General features: G+C 33.3%; 1 long non-coding RNA gene across 1 annotated transcript in view; it reads right to left on the bottom strand.

Annotated features, from left to right (window-relative positions):
• Window positions 1-847: 847 nt before the first annotated feature.
• The window catches only part of LOC105140304 (uncharacterized), a 19794-nt gene continuing 12770 nt past the window's right edge, over window positions 848-7871 (bottom strand). The window contains exon 3 of the long non-coding RNA XR_845167.1: window positions 848-877. This is a non-coding gene — a long non-coding RNA (uncharacterized LOC105140304). The remainder of the gene's footprint in view (window positions 878-7871) is intronic.

Here is a 7871-nt window from a genome sequence, read left to right on the forward strand (position 1 = left end):
TGATATCAAAATCTAAAGAAATATATGTATTTTCAATTGAAATATATGTATTTTTTTGCAAAAATAACATGCACCATATACTAAACACACATTTGAGTGACAAAATATATATTACATCATTTGGGATATATATCATCTTTATTATTCAAAAATCATCACACAAATTTGTTATATATATTCTGATGGATCAACATTTATTTATTTTTTGTTTGTATGGGACAATCTTTCAGATGTATGGCCAAACAAAGTGTTATGACCTAAATATCAATGGGATTGTAGGTCAAAGATATTTTATCCTAATGAGTTAGGGATATTTATACCCTAATGAGTAAGAGATATTTTTATCATGATAAGACAAGGATCTCTTATCCTGATACATTAGAGACTTTTTATCTTGATAAGATAGAGATATTTTGTTAACACACTACCCTTTTCCCTGGAACAAAGGGAGGGACCTCAGGGGTTATAGAAAAGGAAAAATATAACCTTCAGACATGTTTAGTTTTTTCTTCTCTCTATTTATAATGGTAAATATATCATAAAAAGTTATTTGCTCAAAAGTATAATTGATCTCTCTCTAAACCAACACTAATTTAATCATCGAAGAGTCTTTAAGTATATAAAAAAGAACCTTTTGCTGGTTGACACGACTAAAAGGTTGATGTCTTCTCCCAAGTGTAGGAGTGTCGAAGTAATAAATAACCCGGCAAGACCGGGGTCGAACCATAGGGAGGTTAAAATAAATAACCCGGCAAGACCGGGGTCGAACCACAGGGAGGTTAATTGTACAAATTATAAACAACAATTATAAACAACAATAATAGCAATAATAACAACAACTATAATAATAATAATAATAATAATAATAATAATAATACTAGTAGTAGTAGTAGTAGTAGTAATAGTAGTAGTAGTACTAATAATAATAAAGAAAGAGAAGAAGAAGAAGATGATGAGAACTTGGAGATGGAAAATTAATGTAAGGATTAAACAATAATAATAACAAATGTCAAGGTTAGAGGTTCCACTAATGGTATGTCAAACAAGTATAGTATAAACTCTTATTATTCAATTGGAAACCACACATAAAGGGGGTTCCAATCAGATTATAGATTGTTAACATGATTACATTAGTCATCTTATTTGATTAATGCTAGTACTTGTAAATCTCGTCAAGCATTCATGATTATAACTTATGTTAACAACAAATCAAGTTCCTTTCATAGCTCAGGTGTCGGTTATACTATACATTATGGGCTATGAAAGTGCCAAGTATTTATTGTACCAAGTGTTATACAACATAAATCAAGATTAGTCATTTAACAAGCAAAGTATTAAAGAGTGAACAAGATAACAAATATAAAACATGTTAGTATCAAACATTAAAGTCCATATTAAGTTTACATTATACTTATTCTTACACCATTAGTGTAACCTTTTCACCTTGACATAACTAACTTAGTTACACATAATGAAAGAAAGCAAAATAGATAAACAAAATAAGAACATAAAAGTTAACTAAGTAAAGGAAAGGAAATGAAAGGCATAAACTTAATATTAATGAAAGCAAAGCATAAACATTACAAAAAATACAAAGAGAGAAAGGAAGAGCATGATCTTGATCTGGAAACCAAGATGCCTAAATGCATGACAAATGCCTCCTTTTATAGGCCAAAATTGGGAACTATTGATTTGATGACTAATTGATAAATGGGTGGCCAACTTTTGACTTGGTGACAATCCTTATCTTCTCTTGTCTGCCCAAAACGTCATTGATAACGTCAAAATTAGAGCCCGTTGCAACATGAAAGTTGTAGGAAATTGTCTCAGCTTTCTTGTGTAAAAAATTCAGCTCATTTGGATTTCTAGAACTCCATATATGGCCAAAATACTGAACAATGCTCGGGCTGGAAGACAGATTCGAGCTTCTTTGTTATTGCTATAATTTGGACTTGAAAATGGCCTTTTTAGATCTTGGGCTCCATATGAAAGTTGTAGGCCTATGTCTTACCTTTCCGTCTATATAAATTGGAACTAAATCTGAGATATATAGCTCCAGATATGACCCAATTACCGAACAGTGTTCCGGTTTGGATTGCACCGACATCTCTTTTCTAAGTTTGGCCATCTCTTTATCCTTGCAATTTAAGTTCTTAAAGTCATCAATCAATCCTTTCATTTATGTGATAGTCCTGTATTTAAAATGAACATTTATCACAAATTAAAGGTATCTTATATTATTAGATATATTATTATAAAACATTGTTTGGTTAAGGAGTTATTGATACTTCAAGTGCAAAATGATGATATAAAACCATGATAAAAATGCACTTTTAAGTACTAATCACACCCCCCAACCAGCTTATTACTAGTCCCTAGTAATCAAAGCGTTAAAATAGAAAACAAATTTGCAAATTTCACAAAGCAAGGTATTCATCATTTAACTTCCATTAATCCATCCATATAAACAAACTCTCATTAAATTTATATATCTGCTCAATACCTCTTAACAAGATATTAATAAACCTTTCTTTTGTGCTCAATGTATCAACACATAATTATGGGGCTTTTCTTGGAAGAAAACAAAATTTTTGTTCTAATGTTTAAGGTTAACTTCCTTGGGTTGGGATTACTATTTTTGTCTTTTTTTTTTTAACTCTATATACATATACTTTAAAAACATCATGCATCTTTAACCCATGTAACGAGCTTTCAGCTAATGACTCCCAGACCAGTTGGTCTTAGGGCATTAGGTGTTAAGACACCCCTACGAGCTTAGTAACTCGGGTCGCAGATACTGATATGTAGATAGTGCAATGTTTGATTCCCTTAAGCTTTTCTCCTCAACCCATGTAACAAGCGTTGGGCCAATAGCTCCCAAGTCAGTTGACTTTAGGGTATTAGGTGTTAAAACACCCCTTCGGGCTTAATTGCTTAGGTTAGAGAGGCTACGAAACCAAACTTATCTACATTTTTATTATCATTATTTTTTTTTCTTTTTTTCTTCTTTTTTGTTTTTGTTTTTGTTTTTGTTTTTGTTTTTTAATTATATACAATCCCTTTCCCTTAGTTGTTACCTTTAACAAAAGAACATAAATAATGTAATAATCCAATATGCAACCCACAATCATATGTTAAAGTATGTGTGTGTAAATTAAGGTTTAAGAATACATGTTAAATAAGTATATGAGCAGAATTAAGTGGTAACAATACGAGAGTTTGTAAACCTGAATATTTTAGGAAGTATTATAATAGACCTTGTTAAGAATGATTACTAAGATGCGTCTCAAGAGTCACTTTAACAAAAGAACTCCTTTACTCTGCCATCCTAGTAACAACAATTATGTACATGCTTTATGAAATGAAAAACAATTTTTTTTTTATCAACTACTACCCTCTACCCCTAACCAAAACGAGATATTGTCCTCAATGTTCTAAGGTAGAAAGATAGAGTATAGAAGATATCACCTGAAATAACGAACACTGACAAAACCTAAAACACACTGAAACAAAAATAAGAAATAACAAAACACAATAATAAAACCAAAAGACACAAAAATTCACAAATGAAGGCTCAAATCCAATCTAAGCTTTTTACGGCATCCCGTAGATGACCAATTTATGCGACTCATGGAAGGATCAATCACAGGAATGAAAGATTGTAGTTGGTCAATCAATTGTTCAGCAGTAGTAGCAAAGATTATGATTTGTCGTGCAGAAGATGTTAGAAATTCTTGTTCCACAGCATGATCAAGAAAAGACAACAACTTATCATAATAACCATTAACATTTAACAAACCTATGGGTTTATGGTGAATGTGCAATTGAGCCCAAGAGGAAATATGAAAGATCTCTTCCAATGTGCCTAGACCACCTGGTAAAGCAATGAAGGCATCAACATGGTTAAACATTGCATTCATTCGAGTCGACATTGTGGAGACCTGAAGTTCCTCTCCAATTATTTTTCCAATGATGTCCTCTTGTGCCAAAGCTTCAGGGACGACTCCTAAAACTTGACTACCTCCTAAAAATGCAGCTATTAACACACCTCCTATTAACCCAAGACTGTCTCCCCCATACACTAAATGAATCTTTCTCTCAGCTAGCACCTGACCAAGATGATTTGCTGATTCTAAAAACTCCTTTTCTTTCCTAGGACTAGATCCATCGAAAACACAAATATTTCTTATTTGATGACTTGAGGAACTTGCCATTTCTACACACTTCTGTATTTGTTGAATGTATGGGTTGAGTAGAAATGAAAGGAAGGAAAAGAGGGTTTTATAGATGAGGAATTAGAAAGGCAATAATAACACCTATATGTAGGCCAGCTGGAGTCTCACACACTCTCTCTCTCTCTCTTTTTATTTATTTATTTATTTACTTTTGAAAAAAGCATGTGTATGTACAGGTAGTTGTGATTGTGGCTCACATCTTCCCTTGGTTTTACGTTTAAGAATAGCTTAAACGCCCTCTATGGGTCGGGGATAGGCTTCCCATCCAGTTTTCTTAAAAACTGGCAAACAGGGTCTTTTTTAGTCAGATTCCCAAGACTAAGTCGATCATGTTCTTTATGAAATAGTGGCCATAAATCATGAATTGCACGATGCACATCTCCACTAGGATGCGTCTCAAGAGTCAATAGAAGATTATCTAAAGACTCCTTACTCAGGCCATCCTTAATAAATTGTATTTTATCTTCACGGTTTATAGATACCATTCCTAAAGAACGACATTGTGTATTACAAGTCCATCTAGCACATCGATGACAGACTCCTCGTCGTTTTGCACGACGCTTCTTTGCAAAAGTGGTTTTACCTGTTTCAGGCATGTGTGAAATAAAGAAATTAGAGGACTCACCTGATAATCGGACCTTTACTTCAATCAACCAGCGAATATCTTCAGGAATTCCATGATTCATTAACAATCTCAATCTTGCACATCTAGCACGGTAAATTTTTGTAATTGCATTCTCATTATCAGGAATGCATCTTCGAAATATTTGATCAGGACAATATTTGAATAAATAAGGATCATCCCAATAAAAGTTCTTCACTTCGTTCAAGAACTTTCTTTTATCTTAGGTACTTAAATGAGCTGGCAATTGTCCTGAAACAAGAAAATTGACAATATTAGCAAACCAAGGCATTGTAGAGATAGAAAGTAAAGATTCATCGGGAAAGTAGTCATCGATTGGTGTGATGTCAGTTTTTGAATCTGTTTTCAATCTTGACAAGTGATCTGCGACAACATTTTCGTTGCCTTTCTTATCTTTGATTGTGATATCAAATTCTTGAAGTAATAAAATCCACCGCACCAATCTAGCCTTAGAATCTTTCTTAGAAAGAAGATATTTCAACGCTGCATGATCACTAAAAACAACAACAGGTGATCCAACAAGATAAGATCTGAATTTTTCACATGCAAATACTACTGCAAGTAATTCTTTTTCAGTGGTGGTATAATTCATTTGAGCACTATTTAAAGTTTTACTTGCATAGTAAATTACATAAGGTTTCTTATTTTTTCTTTGTCCCAAAACAGCACCTACGGCATAATCACTAGCATCACACATTATTTCAAAAGGTAATGACCAATCAGAAGGTTGAATGATAGGAGCACAAGTAAACAAGTTTTTAAGTTTAACAAAGGCTTCTTCACAATGTTTAGTCCATTCAAAAATAGTATCCTTTGTTAGAAGGTTACTTAAGGGCTTAGATATTGCACTAAAATCTTTGATGAACCTTCTATAAAAACCAGCATGTCCCAGGAATGATCTAACATCTTTAAGAGATTTTGGTGTTGGCAAGTTTGCAATTAACTCGATTTTAGATTTGTCAACCTCAATTCCTTTTGATGAAACAATGTGACCAAGTACAATGCCGTTTGTTACCATAAAATGACATTTTTCCCAATTCAGCACAAGATTCTTCTCTTCACACCTGGTCAAAACCTTTCCTAAGTTAGTCAAACAATCATCAAATGAATCGTCAAAAACAGAAAAATCATCCATGAAAATCTCAAGAGAATGTTCAACCATATCGCTAAATATACTAAGCATGCATCTTTGAAATGTGGCTGGTGCATTACATAATCCAAAAGGCATCCTTCGATATGCAAAAGTACCAAATGGACATGTGAAAGTAGTCTTTTCTTGATCTTCTAATGCAATTTCAATTTGGTTGTAACCCGAATAGCCATCTAGAAAACAATAAAATTCATGACCTGCAACTCTTTCTAGGATTTGATCCATGAAAGGTAAAGGAAAATGATCTTTTCTAGTCATTGAATTAAGTTTCCTATAGTCAATGCACATGTGCCAACCAGTAACAGTTCTAGTGGGAATTAACTCATTGTTCTCATTTGTTATCACAGTGACTCCAGACTTCTTAGGTACAACTTGGGTAGGACTTACCCATTTGCTGTCAGAAATAGGATAAATGATTTCATTATCTAGAAGCTTAATGACTTCATTTTTCACTACTTCTTTCATATTAGGATTTAGCCTTCGTTGCATTTCTCTAGAGGATTTAACATTTTCCTCTAAATAAATTCTATGTGTACAAATCAAAGGACTAATTCCTTTTATATCAGCTATGGTCCATCCTAATGCATTTTTGTGCATTTTTAGAGTTTGTAATAACTTACCTTCTTCATGTGCATTAAGTTTGGAAGAGATTATTACCGGAAAAGTTTCATTTTCTCCCAAAAATGAGTATTTGAGATTGGATGACAACAGCTTCAAATCAGGTTTTGGTGGTTGAACACTTGAAGGTATGGACTTAATTGGTCGTGGTGGCAATTCCTCAATTTGTGGCCTCCAATTACTTGTCTTTGATTCTTCCTGAAAATAAATCATTTCCAAATCATCAGATTCATCAATCTCAATTTCACTGGAAGTGGTTGGAAATTGATCATGAATTAATTTTTCAGTAAAGTCCACTTCCTGTAAGTCATTATCATCTCTAGGTTGCTTGCAAATGTTGAAAATATTCATCTCCAATGTCATGTTTCCAAATGATAACTTCATCAGTCCATTCCAACAATTAATCAATGCATTAGAAGTTACAAGAAATGGACGTCCTAAAATAACAGGAAATGAATTACATACTTCAATAGGTTGTGTGTCCAAGACAATAAAATCCACAGGATAAATGAATTTATCAAGTTGTACTAACACATCTTCAATTATTCCTCTAGGCACTTTTATAGATCTATCAGCAAGTAAAAGAGTTATAGAAGTTGGTTTTAACTCACCTAGATTGAGACTCTGAAAAACTGAATATGGAAGTAAATTCACACTAGCACCAAGATCAAGTAGGGCTCTTTCAATTTTATGCTCTCCAATAAAGCAAGAAATTGTAGGACAACCAGGGTCTTTATATTTCAAAGCATTATTGTTTTGAAGAATAGCACTTACTTGTTCGGCTAGAAAGGCTTTCTTTTTCACATTCAGTTTCCTCTTCACAGTGCAGAGATCTTTCAAAAATTTAGCATAGGAAGGAACCTGTTTAATAGCATCCAACAAAGGTATATTGATCCTTACCTGTTTGAAAGTTTCAAAGATTTCAGAGTTGTGATTAACTTTCCTTTGTTTGGTCATGGCTTGAGGAAATGGAAGTGCTGGTAGAGAATCAGTCTTTTCTTTGCAATTTTCAAATTCAACCCTTTCCTTACCCTCAGAGATTGACTCATCATCTTTCTCATAAGGTTCAAGAGAGGGTTTTTCAATAACCTTACCACTGCGCAGAGTAGTGACTGATTTGACTTGATCTATGTGTTGATTTCCGGAACTACTTACATTTGCATTGTATTGCCCCTTGGGATTTTGTTACGGTTGAGATGGAAACTTACCTTTCTCTTGGAAACTG

The sequence above is a fragment of the Populus euphratica genome, unplaced genomic scaffold (genome assembly GCF_000495115.2).
Source record: "Populus euphratica unplaced genomic scaffold, PopEup_1.0 scaffold105.1, whole genome shotgun sequence".
Lineage (NCBI taxonomy): Eukaryota > Viridiplantae > Streptophyta > Magnoliopsida > Malpighiales > Salicaceae > Populus > Populus euphratica.